The sequence below is a fragment of the Motacilla alba genome, chromosome 7 (genome assembly GCF_015832195.1).
Source record: "Motacilla alba alba isolate MOTALB_02 chromosome 7, Motacilla_alba_V1.0_pri, whole genome shotgun sequence".
Classification (NCBI taxonomy): domain Eukaryota; kingdom Metazoa; phylum Chordata; class Aves; order Passeriformes; family Motacillidae; genus Motacilla; species Motacilla alba.
The window spans coordinates 14,606,363-14,621,337 of NC_052022.1; the positions used below are offsets into that span (position 1 = coordinate 14,606,363).

Below are 14,975 nucleotides of genomic sequence, written 5' to 3' on the forward strand. Positions count from 1 at the left end.
CTCTCTGCAGGGCACATGTCCTGCCACAGGCCTGCTCCACTCTAGGCTTCCACAGCCTTCTTTAAACAGCCCTGCTCCAGCATGGAGCTCTCCATGGGCTGTAGGTCTGGGATGGCAGATTCATTTTAGAATAATTTGGTTGCAGTGGAAAGGAGCTGTGTAGCTGTTTTGGTTAGCTACAGAAATAGCAACATAAAAGTATAAAACATACATATATAAGCAAATCAGGAAAAAAAAAAGAGGAAAACATGACAAATACCACCACCCATGGATCCAGTGACAAGACTTGATTGTGGGTGACTTCAGTGTCCTTTAGTTGAGGTGGTGGTCACAGTCTTGATCTGTGGGAGGTGGAAGAGCCCCTGAAACACCAAGTTCCCTGGGTTAGTATCTTCAGCGTGGTGGGAATGCCCAGGTTCCTCCCCTGAAGGGGGTGGGGTTTCCACTGTCGGGTGTAACTTTGGGGGTCTTTGATGGTTTATGACCAAGCCATGACAGCTGCCTCACCTCATCCTAGCTGAGCCAGGCGTGAATGCTGTCACGCCTACCTGTGCATATCAATGTCCCAATACCTTCCAGGGGAGGGGGGAAAGGGAGGAGGAGGAGTTTTACATCTCAGCCAGTGGTGTAAGGGAGGACATTGGTGTGATAAAAAGCATTTTCCCATCTCGAAGGATCTGCTTCTTAATGGTCTTCTCCCTCATCTGGCTCAAAACCAGTTTGTTCCTAAACAAAAGTTGGTTTAAAGTCATGCATTTCACCAGCTGCTTTTGAAAAGGATGATTGTGTCATTAACCCTTAAAATTTCAGTCTCTCAAAGGTGCCTGGAGCATCTCCTGTTTCTGCTGCAGTGGCCTGGGTACCTGCAGACCTGTTCCTCTCATACTCACTCCCCTCTCTGGCTGCAATTGCTGTTTGGGTTTTTTTCTCCTTTAATCTGTTACCGCAGACACTACCATCATTCCAGTGGGCTCCTCCTTGGTGAGTGGTGGGTCCGTGCTGGACTGGGCTGACATTGGTTTTGTCAGACACAGGGAAGCTTCTGGCAGCTTCTCCCAGAGGCTGCCCCTGTAGCCCTCCCACTGCCAAACCTTGCCATGCAAACCCAGTGCACTGTTCTGTATTTATAGGTGTAACTATGGAGACACTAGAAGTGCTTCCCAGTAGTTAGAGTGGCCCTGGTTACTGGTGAAGCTATTAAAAACCACTTCCCTTTCTAGTTAATTGCACATTTCATTGCTTGAATACACTGAGGTGAATCTGAGGAAAGCTTAAATAACTTGAAGAAGCTTGGCTCATCTTGGAATGTCCTTCACATCTGTGCCTCGAGGAATAGAGTAGAGCTCCACAAGTGGAGGAATGGGTAGATGGAAGGGGGGGGAAGAGAGAACACATAAAACGTCTCTGCCTTTTCCCATTTCCTCAAGGGACTGGGCCATGTGCTGCAAGATGGAGAGAAAAAGAGCATTTTGACCGGAATGGTAAAAGCAACTTGTGCTCTGCTGCTGGCTGGTGCTGCTAATCCTTCAGCACCAGCCACAGAAAACTGTGTACCACAGCCCGTGGAGTGTTCTGGTGTGTGCAGATCTCAGGGTTAGTCCACCTGAAGGCTTTGCTCCCTGTTCTGGTAGCAGGCTCTTGTGTCCGGATGTTTGAGTCACCTAACCCACACTGAGTTGCAACAATAAATTTTCACGTTGACCCTATCCTTTGGACATTCAGTCTTGGTGAAAAAGCTGCTGTTTAAGTTAATAATTGCCTCCAAATAATCCATTTAAACTGTCAAGATGCTAGAACATCTTTTATGGTCTGACTCATGAGTTCCAATTTGGTTTTGTCTGGGGATTTTCTGGTGACTGCATCTCCCATCCCTAAACAATCCAGGTCAGGAAACAAAAGTCTTGTTAATAACTTCGGTTATTAACAAAATTTATAAACAAATTTTTCTGCTGGAGAAAAAATAGCAAGGAAGTAGCAGAGGGGTTGCTTATTTTTACTCCAAATTAAGCTTTACATGGATTTGGGTAGTGATAAGTAGCAATAATGATTCATTAATGACCCTGACATCTTCAGAAGATTAATTCAAAGTTGGACCTAAGTAGGAACTTCTTCCCAAGTTGCAAAAAGTCTGTGGCTCACAAGTTTGACTGCAGGGACACTGAACTTGTTTACCAAACTTTTCATTTTTCCTTTTAATTCGGGGCTTCAAACTAAAATCAATCATTGTATTCAGGTATCTGGTGTCATTCATGTGAATCTGCATATCCTCATATCCTAACTGGCTTTGTGGTCTAACCACTTCCCTGGGAAGCCAGTTGCAGTGCCCATCCACTCTCTGGATGAAGAACCTTTTCCTAAAATCCAGCTTAAACCTCCCCTGTCACAACTTAATGACGTTCCTTTGGGTCCTGTTACTGATCAGCAGAGAGATCAGCCCCTGCCCCTCTGCTTCCTCATGGGCAGGGCAGCATGGTTCTTTATATTGCTTTTTATTCTTGATTCAGTGTGCTTGGGTCACATTTCCATGTGGTGAGACATGACTGCACACCTCTGTGCTTTCTTCATTAATGCTGAGGTCGTAATTGAAGTACAGGTTTCTGATGAAGCTTTCTCAACTGCTCTGAAGTATGAATGGCTGTTCATTAACAGGTGCAGAGGATATGTTTCACTGTGTTGATATCCCCGGATGGCTGCACAGGTATCTTATCTGAGATGACTTCTATTCCTGCTGAGGAGGTTATTAGTTACCCTTTGGATTTCTATTTGCAGAGGGTGGAAGCTGGGCAGGGTAGAAATGCAAAGAGAAGTTAAGGATGTGACACGATCTTTTTGACCTGGATTGTGTGGTCCTACCGGCATCCCCGCGCGATGAGCTGTGCCCGCAGATCCCCTGGGCTTCTTGTGCCGTGCTACCCCTGTGTGCTCCTCGGCTGAGGCATTTGGTGCGGGTGAATCTTCGAGGCTGCCAGTGCCGGCCGTTTCCCCGAGGCGAGGGCCGGGCGGAGGAAGGATGCGCTGGCAATGCTGCGAGCGGCCAGCGGGCGCCACTGCCGCTCTGCTGCGCGGTGTGCGGGGCCGCTGCATCCCTCGGCTTCCCTCCTGCCCGGCCGCGCCTCTGCGCTCCGGCGCTCCTGCCTCAGCTGCTCTGCTCAGCGGCTCGTGCTTGCCCCCTAAAACACACCACGGCAGTCTTTTCGATTGTCCGTGACAAAAGACATCAGGAGGTTAAAATAGGAATGGGCAGGTTGGACGTAAGGATTTTGTAGTCATTTGTCACCTCTAGCAAAGCTGAATTTGTGTCAGTGCTCAGTCCAAATGCTCTGTATATACTAGGAGAAATTTGTATTGACAACTATGTGATTCGGCAGGGTGATCATCCAAATTTGGTGTTTCCTCTGGGAATCTAGGGTGAAAACAGGAATTCTAAACATAATTGCTTACTGCTTTCAGTACATTTGCTGTTAAGCCTTAGTCAGGAACTTGGATAGAGTTGTCTTAGATGCTGTAGAAGCAGAGAGCTGATACCTGTCCTGGAAGGTGTGAGCTTATGGCAATGCCAGACCCATCTGGATTACAACAGCTCTGGGAATTGGAGAAGGGTTTGATGGAAACTGAGACTTTAAATCTGACTGAATGTTCTGTAGATGTGGCTGTGCAGGTTAGTTTATCTTGGTTACTTTTGAAGAGCAAGTGAGAAGGGGACCTCTTTCTTAGAGCAGTCTGTCAGTCCCATGGGATTTTTATTTCAGGATCAAGGATGTAACCTAAGGGGATGGTAGCTGTAATCAGTGTGGCATTTCAGGTACCAAAAGGTGTTTCAGGAGCCCAGAGGAACTTGGAAATAAAAAACTGAACAAGCTCAGGGCAGCTTTCCTCATTCTGATTTCTGTTAAGTATTTCTTTGTTTCCAAAACAAAACAATTGCTTTGGCTTTACCCCCTTTGTGCTTCCTGCCCCCTCTTGGTCACCAACACTCTCTTTGGTCTGTCCAGGATCACAATGCTAAGTCTTGGGGGCACCACTGCTGTTATGCCCCATATTAAAGACTGGGGGTTTAGGGCTTACAGGAATGAGAAGCCTCAGCCACAGGGGTTGGTTGCTCTTTCTGCATGTCCTGACTTAAGGGTGGAGTGAACTCAGCCTGTGTGCAGGTGCTCCCTTTTGGCTTGGTGTCTTAGGAATTTGACTGTAACACAGTCTGGCAGTTATAAACCATGGGCATCATGTTTTAAGGAGCATATTCCAGTGTGATTTCTAACTTTCATGAGCATCAAATGCTTTGTTCTTGTATGGTCAGCTGCTTTCCTCCTTGAGTACAACCAGGGGTTGCTCATGGCCTTCCTAAGCTCCTTCCTCCATGCTGCATCCCAAGGAGATTTCAATGGCACTTCAGAAACAAGAGTGACTGATGCAGGTGAGTCACCTTCCTGGTGCAGACTAACCCTGTCTTGGGACTAACTTCTAGGTTTCTCCCTAGAAAGAAAGGAAATTTAGTGATGAAGTATATTGCTGGCTTTGCATGCAGCTCAGAATGCTGGACAACAAGAGAAGCAGACAGATTTAGAGAATGACGTGAGCACCACTTTAATGGGCTGCAAGTCACCATCTGATTTTATGTATTATCCTTGCTTCCACCTGCTGCTCATCCTACCTGGATTTTCAGCAGCTCCACTTGGGGAAAAATTGCATCACAGAGCTGGCCCAGCTCCTATGGAAGTGGGTGGGTGACATCTCTCTGCTACCCAGCTATGCAGCAGGGCTCCCATTTCCTTGGAGAAATGGTTCCTTAAAGGATGCTACAAAATGATTTGCGGTGGCATGAGATTGTGTATTTCCAACGGCTTGAGGTGCCTGCTTGAAACTGGCCCCAGTGCTCTGGAAGTGGGCAGTTGCCATCGGTAACACATCCTTCCTCCGAGTATTTGATCTCAGCGGATGTCTTTTGAGCCACGGAGTGTGGCAGAGTTGTGGATATGCCTCAGGTGCCCTTATTAGATGCCTGGATGCATTTTGAAAATGGCTGCTTAGAAAATGTCTAATTGCTATTCCACATATTCAAAAAGGTTTTTTTTTTTTTTTTTTTCTCTCTTGTCAAGGCTTTGGCATGCCTTGGATTGCTAAATATACTTTCCTCTTGCAAATTCTTGGCAGGAATCTGCGTAAGGAATCATGCCAAGCAGTCTCTTCAAATGTTAACAAGCTCATCGGTGTGGCTTTCCCAGTGCAGGGTTTGTGCTCTTTTTTTTTTCCACCTTCCTTCCCAAAAAACCCCAACCCTTCTCTTTGTACACTGTTGCTCTAAGCACATGAACTATGGCAGCTCTGCAAGAAAGGATTTTTCTAACCAGAGCCAAAAAAAAGTGCTTGATTCGTGTTCAACAGTTTGGTGTCACAGCCCTGCTCAACCTCCCGGGGCTCCTGTTGAGTAGGAAGCGTGGATTTCGGGGTGCTTGTGGAAAACCTAATCCATTTCCTCTCCTCCTTTGCCATTCTTGCTTTTCCTCTGTTCTTAGCAAGCTGGACTGTGTCCTTGCATGGTAATTGTAGATTTGATGTCTTTCTTCCAGTAGCCTATTAGCAAGTGAATGAGGCTGTCATGCTCCCCTTTTGTTTCCTCCCCAGTGCTTATCCGGGTGCAGAAGCAGCCCTGGAGGTGGTGCCTGCAGCCGGGCAGGACCCATAGATCAGAGCTTCAGACTGGGCTGCTCCTCTCTGTCTGCCCCAGGCAAAGAGCAGCGCTGCTCTGGCATCTGGAATTTACACAGCAAAGACAGCAGTGAGAAGCCAGTGCAGCACCTCAATGTCTGCCTAAAAGAAACCTTACCCTAGGAGGTCGACATTCATCAATCAGTATGAGGTTACACACCTCCCTTTGGCTTCGCTGCAGACAATCTTGCATAAGCATTTGGAGAGCTTTGCCCCTGACTTGCTCTCCTGGCCTTCGATCATCTGATGGACACACCTTGGGAGCAAGCCTTTGAGTTCAGGTTGGGATGTTGGATTCCCCTCCCTGTGCTCAGTCCTACCTCCTCTTCATGGAAAGAGCTCCGTGTGGGATGCAGGGAAGGTGCTGCAGAGGAATTAGCTGTGGGGCCAGAGAGCCTGAGTGCATCACACTGCAGCCTGGAATAAGCAGTGGGTATTATTGAAAGGACCTCTGTTCACACTGAGGAATATTTATTTATAACTCATGAGTTTAGTTTCAGGAATTTGCTCTGTGACCCTTCTCCATTTCTTTGATTAAACCTCCTATTGTAAGAGGAGTGTTTTATTTTGCAGTCATTCCCCACCCTGAGACAAATGTCCTGCAAGTCACAGCTTTGTTCTGCCCTTCAGGCAATTCTGGAACAGCTTCAGCTCTCTGCAAGTGTGGAGAAAGAACCTTCAAGTAAATATACTTGATGCTAAGTGATGGACCAAGAGGGCACTTGCCTTTTTCACTGAATATACTTCTTCCAAGTTGCCACCAAGTACAGGGCCTCACCTTTGAAGGAAGAAGTTCTGATGCAAGGAAGGATTGTCTCTAATATCCCAGCTATGAGGGCAAATTGATTGCTTGAAGATAAGATCTTGGCTCTATCAGTCATGTCTGTTTCCATTCAAGTGGTTGCATTTGAAACTGTCCTTACTATGCATTTGAAACTGTCCCTACTATTACTATGATGGATTAGATTTGAGATTAAAAGGCAAATCTGTAAAGGGAACATTAAAAAAATCCTCAAATGAAAACTAGACCCAAGTCATGCAAGGAAAAAAGAGGAACAAATAAATAATCTAGGCATTAAACAATAATTTTTTTACCTTAGTCAGCTGAAGATGTATTTTTCTTTTTGCTTGAGGAATATGAAACAAAGAAATGCAAGTTCCTGTAGCAAGCAGGAGATGCTTGTTCCAAAGTAGGTCCACCTCTGACAGAAATTTTGTGGATGCCGTGGTGTTCCTTGGGGTCCTCAGGTGAAGACTATGCTGGTACCTGTCAAAACAAAGAACAAAACAGCCAAGGAAAAGATAGAAGATGGTAAACAACCAAACAGATATGGAAGACTCACAGCCCTAAAAACAGGCTTGTTATCTGAGCCCATCAGCAGTCTGGCCATTACTTTGGTTTGGACTATCATTACTGCACCAGTACTTAGCAGGAGAAGAAGTTTTTACAATATATACCTTAGTCACTGATAAGTCATTTCACATTGCTCACTTGGAGAATCCAAAGCATAAGAAATGGTGGTAGAAATGCTGGTTGTGTTACTTTTTTGCTCTCTAAGGGTAGAGAGTGATTGTACATGGTAATCTTTGTTTGGTCAGTGGCTTTGTGTGGTCAATGTACTTTCCTGCCCTTTCCCACTGCTTCCCTTCTTTCTTTGGTGTGTTCTCACCTTACATGGACCCTTCTCCATGTTGTGAGGCCTTGAGAAGGCATGAAATATCTTCTTGTTTTGCTGGGCACAAGGATGGGCACAAGCTGGGCACAGAGGATCCTGCATGCTGCCTGTTACCTCTGTTCATCTGGAGCATGGAGATCACCCAAGCATTTGAGAATACATTTCAGGAGCATTCCCTGCCATTGCAGCAGGAAGGTGGTACCTTTGTCAAAGGGAAAACTTGCCATCACTTGTAGAAAAAAGGGGTTGCACAGAAATGAGACAGACTCTGACTTGTGGTTTTGCTCTAAATCAGCTGCATTTTTAACATTCAGAAGCCAACAAAGATGAAAGACTCCTGGTCAACCTCTCTACTCCCTTGGGGAAAAAAGTAAAAAGACTTGATAAATATTTTGCATTAATAAATTCCATTTGTCTTGTAAAACAAAGTTTGCCAGCTACCAAAGCAGGAAAAACATTTTACATAACTCTGAGTGCGACGTCTAAAAGGTTGCTACGAGCCTGGTTTGAGCAACTCTTTCCATATCCCAGAAGCTGAAGGAATGCTAATCTTCACCTAAGATAGGACCAAGCTTGCTGCATGTGTCTGTGTGGTGGTCCAACTGTGGCTGGCTGCCAGGTGCCCACCAAAGCTGCTTGACTTGGGGAAATTAATTTAAGTTATTGCCAATCAAGTCAATGTGAGGTAATGAGAAAATGAAAACCAAACTCTTAAAACACCTTCTTCCCACCCCTCGCTTATTTCCCAGGCACAACTTCACTCCTGATTTTCTCTCCCTCCTCCACGGCCTCAGGGGCACCACTGCCTCACCATGATCTTCTCCATGGGCTGCAGGGGAATCTCAGCTTCAGCACCTGGAGCACCTCCTGCCCCTCCTTCTTCACTGACCTGGGTGTCTGTTCCTCTCATTCCTCTCTCTGGCAGCAACTGCTGTTGTGCAGTAACTTCTTTCCCTTCCTAAATCCCTTATCCCAGAGGTGCTGCCCCTATTCTGGATGGGCTCAGCCTTGGCCAGCCATGGGTCCATCTCGGAGCTGGATGACATTGGCTCTGTTGGACACAGGGAAACTTCTGGAAGCTTATCACAGAAGCCACCCCTGCTATCAAAACCTTGCCATGCAAACCCATGTACTTTTCTGCCGGACAGATTTATTGCAGGCTGGTCCAGCAGGTAAGAGGTAAGCCATAGAAAAAGAGATAAAGATGTGTAAATGTCCCAGAAGCTGTTTGTGAACCCAAAACAATGTCCCTCATTGTGCTGTGGGAATGTTACTATAAAAGGCAGGAAAAACATAGCTGCCTACTATTATTATTTTGTTATTAATTTTTAAGTGTGATGTTGATTAACCAGTGGAGCAGATTCCCGAGGGATGTTTCTTGGTCTGGACTACCAAGTTTCTGATTCTCAGGGCAGGAATTGAGCACTGGCTGTTCCTGCTGATCCTGACAGGGTCTATGTGATGGTTTGCATCACCCTGCTGTGGTTTCATGTCAGGCTGTGGAGTGACAGACATCAGCCACAGCATCTTGGGGAGCTGCTGGAGGCTTTGCAAGCCCGCACCCTCAGTCTTGGTTAGCACCTCCTGGCATACAGAAATACAAATTGTTATGAGTGGTAGAAGAAGGAGACCCCCAATCCTGAGACAAGCAGGGTGCAGCTGAGGTCTGCCTTCAAATAACAGTCCCAAGACCATTTCAGGTTTGACACTCAGAACATTCCAAGCCAAGGATGTTTTTTGGCTTTGTAGGATGCAGATCATCACAGCTGACCAACTTCCCTCCACTCCTCCCATCAGTCTTCTCTTAGGCATCAGCTTGGCTTGCAGGAGGTGGGGTTGTTTCTCTGCTCAGTTTAAGTCTATCTCCTGGTCACCCCTGTCTGCCTCCTTGAAGGCGAGCTGGCTGCAGGTTTTTTGTATACTTACGCTTCCCCTTGAGCCTCCCTTTGCCTTGGGCCATCTGCCACCAGATGATCTTTTGGAAGGAGGGGCTGACCAAAGACTCACAAGTCTCTGTCAATGTCAAGGCCAGGAAATGCTGTGAGTTAAAACACAAAGAAAACGAGGGATGCAGCAGCTCAGGGGGTGCAAGAATTGTCTGGATATTGGCTCCTACAAGCATTGAAGCCCCCCAGCCCCGCTGCCAGAGATGTGCATGCCAGAAAGATATGCCATGGTGAGCCACATGGGAAGTGACCATTCCCTCTTGGGAAGGTGTTTGAAATGGTTGACTAAAGATTTATCCTGATTTGGGGTGAAAATTTATTTGTGAATCCCAAACAATGTCTCTTGTGGAGCTGTGGGAATGTTGCTATAAAAGTCACGAAAGGCCCAGCTGTCTACGATTATTGTTTTGTTGTTAATTTTTAACAATAAGGGCAATTACCCATTGGAACAGATCCCCCCTGGGATGTTTGTTGGTCTTCAGTATTTAAACTATGAGGTTCTGTGAGCAGAGACATGTCTAGGGCAAAGTGTATGTACAGCACCGAAAACCTCAGTGCCTTCAGCCACAGCTTGTGCAAACCTACTCTCAGTTGTGTTGCAGCAGTTCAGGAGGGCACATGTGGCCAGACATGCTGTCTCAGCAGAGGGGTGTCTGCTCCTGCTGGGGTGGCAATAAGTCTTAGGAAAACTTAGAGACCTGAGTAGCCCTGAGCACCTGAAGTCGTTCCCAGTTTTATCAGATTGATATTTCACAGCAGAATGGCCTGTTCAGGCTATATATAGCCAGCCCCTAGCTGAGAACAATTAGTATTTGTTCTAACAGCAACTGAGGCTCTTCAGAAAGAGTTTCATCAGTTAAAGGATCAGTTCTTGGTCACCAAGGGTGGGGTGTTGTTTTGGTTTTATCCTCCCCCTCTCCCCCTCAGCAGAGTGCAAGTGCCTTCTCTTTTAGGAATCAGTTCTGGAACAAACGGAGACTCACCACTGAATTATATCTCTGGGCAGAAAAGCAGTGCCAAGCCAGTCGGTTGATTTTGTAATGTAGGACAGAGCCCCCCTTGCCCTGCGTGCAGTCATGCACAGACTCCTTGGCAGCTAATTAATAATTTGCAGTTAAGCAGAGGCTGCTCCGTTGCATCATTTCAACGCAGTTGCCAAGTGGAAAATTGAAAAGCTAGACAGAGCCAGAGAGAGGATAACAATGACACAACAACAACAACAACAACAACAACAAAGGTTTAAAGTTCTAGGAAATTTCACTATGTGAGGTCAAAATTCCTTGTGTATCCAGGGGCTGGGCTGTTGGCTGGCAGGCACCTCTAGTTAACATCGCAAGGCCCTTTCTTTTCAAAGTCCTGTTGTCCTCAAGCACCTCCTGTTTCAGAGGAATTTTTTGGTCCTAAAATGTGTATGCTTGGGGAGGGGGAGGATGTGGGGAGTACACAGGGCAGGTTGAAGTCGACTGAGGGTTTTTCTCATGGTCAGGAAAGTAACAAGTGCTATGGGGGATAGGAACAGGCAAGGAGGGATGGTGAAGCACACCTCCCAGGACAGGACTGGGAAGAGGATAGGGGTGATGGCACAAAGGAATTAGCAGAGCAGGGGATACCCAAGAGTGGGCTTACAGCCAAGGGAAACCTGGTCCTAGTTTTTCTGGATCCTGAGGAACATATCTTGCCAGGACTGTCTCTCCTCCCAGTTTGCTGGTCAGCAGTTGGCCCATGTTCGGCCTGTTCCTGACACAAAAGGGCTCTCCTCTGGGTGGAGGGTTTTTTAGCATGGTCCAGTTAGATAACAGTAACAGTATGGTCTCGTGAGTTAGTTTTCCACTCTTTTATGATGTTAGCCCTGGAGAAAAGCTGGAGCATAGAACATTGGCACAGCAAGAAGTACAACAGCTGAACTGAGCACATGGAGTTTTCACACATCTTCATGCTGGAGGTTGTCAGAGATGTGAGGAGAAGGGAGCCAAGGGAAGGCTGGTATTCAGAGCATCTGATGAGCTGTTTCTGCTTTGCCAGCCTTTCTTCTGTTTCTCCTCTCCATGGAGGAAGCCATGGAGGCATCTGACTCTTTCCATCTACAGTCACAGTAGTCTTCATGAGGTTGGCAGCTCCAGCATCTATGTGGCTGGAGACTGGTCAATTATTTGTGGGAAGCAGGCATAAAAGATCATCAGTCTCAAAAACATGACCTATGAGGAAAGGCTAAAGGATCTGAAGAAGGAAAGCCTTTTTGAAAACATTTGTTTTTAAATACACAAGATATTTTGCTGTAAGGTGAAATGGCCTCATCGGTTCTCTGCATTCACTGCAAACCTGACAAGAAGTGACAACTGAAACTCCAGCAGCGGGTTAAGTGTTGATTGGACATCTTCTGGCCAAGTAGAAATGGTTGGCCTTGCTTTGAGTTGGAGCAGAGACTTCCAGAGGTCCTTTCCAGCAATAAAATTCTAAAATTCTGTGATAGGAACAATTTCCCTGCAATAAGGATGGCCACACAGTGATGAAGTGAGGTGATGGTAATGTCACATCTGGAAGTTCCAAGTTGGAGATTAGGCAAGCATTTGTCAGAAGTGGCTTGGGGAGAGCTGTCAGTGTTTGAAGGAGGGAAAGCTGAATGTCCTCCTGATGTCTCTTCTGTTTTTGACTTTAAAAATCATGAGCCCTTAACTCTCAAGCACTGACATCTGAGGACATCAGGCTATGCATCCTCCACTTCCACTTGGAGGATATTGAGGCTCACAGATAACTGGCATGAGAAAATACGGGGGAATGTGGGAGGCCAAATGGTTCCGTTCAGAAGACTGTTGTTCTCCCATGTTCACTCTGTTGGTTTGGGGGTTTTCTGGAGAAGGAAGGAACCAATGGTGTGGATGACTCATGGCCCTTTTCTAAGAACCCCAGTAATGCTGTATTGAATCACGGAGCAAACAGGCAGAGCTGCAAATACCCAGAAGTCTTGGGCTCCTTCTGCTGCTCACATTTCATGATTTCATTACTAAATCTAAACCTGGGGCTCACAGTCCCTTCCAGGGAGGTGTGTTTAACAGCATACACGTATTGTCAGCCACGTCTTCCTCTTTGCCCTGAGCCTTTGTACACAAAGCAGTGATGGGGGGCTTGTAGCTTCTTGCAGTTTCTTGCTTCTGTGGGATTCCTGTGGGCTGAGCATGACTGAATGACTGTGGTCCTGTGGATGAGAAATGCCTCACACCCTGCTGGCACTGAGGAAGGATTACTGTTCCCCTGCTAAATGCGTTTAATGCCCATTCTGTGAGGCTGTTTCTCAGGCTGTTTTCCTTGCAGGATATGTCTCTGTGTGTGCAATTAGCTAAGAGACATTAGCTTAATGACTTGTGCGTGTCTGAGTTAGGCCTGGCCCAGTCTCGGATGGCTGCCTTTCTCCTGTCTGGAGACTTAATTCTCTGCAGCACAAACTGCTCTGTCATGCTCATCCCAGGGGTTGGATGCAGACAGTGTCTCTTGCTGGTCCCCAGCCAAAGGAACCCTGCTATCACACATAATTACCTCCTTGACTCATCGTGACTTTAATTGCTCCCACCCCCCCCCCCCCCCCCTTTTTTGTTTTGTTTTATAAGTTTGATTTGTTCTTTCGAAGCTATTGTTTCCATCCCTGTATTCCCAGTGGCTCCAGAGGACTGCAGTGTATTCATGCAGGAATTACTGGGGCGGGCTCTGTGGTCTGTTTTGTGTAAGAGTTCAGACTGAGTGATTGTTCTAGTCTCTTCTGGCTGGTTTCTCAGCTTATGGGTTAGGCAGAAGGAGACCAATATCTGGACAGCAAGCTGCATTGTTCAGGAGCCTGGTGCTGAATCAGAGTCCCTCACCAAAATGTAGATGACCATTTCTTTTTAATGGACTGATTGTCTTGGTCATCTCAAGTGGTCCACTGCAGCTGGCTGAGCAGTGGCTCAGGTAAGATGAAGGGGACACTGGTGATCCAATCTTCTGAACAGTTCCAGAGCTAGAATTTTTCAGGAGCTAGAATTTTTCAGGTAGGAGTATATCTCATAAGGAATCTCTCCTCCCCCTCTGTCTTTTGTCCTCAGTAATTTTCTTTCCCATGTACTTCAGCCCCAGCTTCAAAACTCAGCCCAACAAATGAGTCTGCAGAGGGCACTGGTGAAAAGACAGGTTCCTCTTTCTCTGTTCCTGGCTGCACTGAAACTTTTGCTGGCTCCAACTGGATGACTTCTCCTCTAGGCAAAAATGGATTAAGTTTCTAGAGCCACCACTGTGAAACTATTTGTTGTGATTGGACCAGCACAACAACGTTTAAGGGGAGAAAAGCCAGCAGATAGGGGCATCCTGTGAGCTTGCTGATAGGTAAAAAACATGGTCAGATAGCTGTTTTTGAACCAGACGTTGTCTGCCTAGTGCTACCTCTGCTTCTTTCCTGACAAGTGAGAGCAGGAGTGCTGTACATTTTGGATAGCAGTAAGTCAGTTTATCTGCCCCTCTGGCCTTGTGAGAGGTTTCATTGGGCCTCCAGGCACCTCCATATCCTTTCCAGTTCCTCCCTCCTTGTGCTACTACCCATAGGTAAGGTCCCTGGAGTCATCACCTGCAGCTCACTCTCAGGAGAGACCTGTACTTGTTCCCTTGGTGGAAGCTGAGGAAAAAAGGAGAGCTTGGGTGGATCATGTTGGAAAACTTCCTTCAAGGATTTCTCTGTGGGTAGGATGTGTGTGCCACAGAGGCAGCTGTTTTGGAGTAGGTGGTTTGAAATACTGTCTGGAGCAACAGGAAAACAAGTGTCAAGTTCATATCTTTCATTGCTTTTCCTCACCAATTTGCACTTCTATAGTAGATTTGGCAAGACATGAGCTTCAGACTTGGCACTGGGAGGAACAATCTGAATTAATTTACCTTATCTCTGCTTTAAAAACTCCAAGATCGATCAGTTTATTGTCATCCTGGAAAGGAATGTGACATTTCTCTTACTGCTGAATACATTGTTCATGTTAGAAAGTGTCACTCATGTTGTTTTTTGATGTAGATGGATATAATCTACATCAAATCAAATACATTCCTTTCATTGATGTAATTAATGAGCAGAAGGCATGGGGCAATTGTTAAATTGTTGAATACTGCAAATGAAGGCCTTCAAGAACAGCAACAAATCCATGCCTATAATGGAAAGAGCAAAGACATGTCAATCTTGTTTAGTTACCTGGTTATTGGATTCAAAATCCTTTACTGACAATTTCAGAAAGAGTGTGACAGGGTAAGAATATAAGAATACCAGATCCAGTAGCTCCTATTGAGCCAAACCCATATGAACTCTCTCATCAGATATGTTTCTTATTTTCTTACATAAATTGTTTTCCTATTATGAAAACCAGTCCTTTTTGTGAAACTAAGTATTTCAACAGGGTACATCTCTCTCTGAGGACTTTTCCCATAGATTTTTCATGGGAAACTGACCAAATAACCCAACTCTGAGGTTATTTTCTTTTAAATCAAATTTATGGGCCTTTGCTGTAAACCTTGTAGGATTTATTTCTTCATCTTAAACCTGAGAAACATGTTAAAAGGAGGTCAAGGATAATGACAATTTTTAGCAGCAAAAAGCAACATTTTAACAACCTTTCTTCCTGAACAGCTTTGCTAGTTGTCCATT

General features: G+C 45.9%; 1 long non-coding RNA gene across 1 annotated transcript; it reads right to left on the reverse strand.

Moving 5' to 3' along the window:
* Nucleotides 1-56: 56 nt before the first annotated feature.
* LOC119703484 lies at nt 57-9,553 on the reverse strand. The gene is made up of 3 exons (XR_005257640.1): nt 9,309-9,553; nt 6,802-6,973; nt 57-5,750 (listed from the first exon to the last, which is right to left on the reverse strand). It is a non-coding gene; the product is annotated as an uncharacterized LOC119703484 (long non-coding RNA).
* Nucleotides 9,554-14,975: the final 5,422 nt, after the last annotated feature.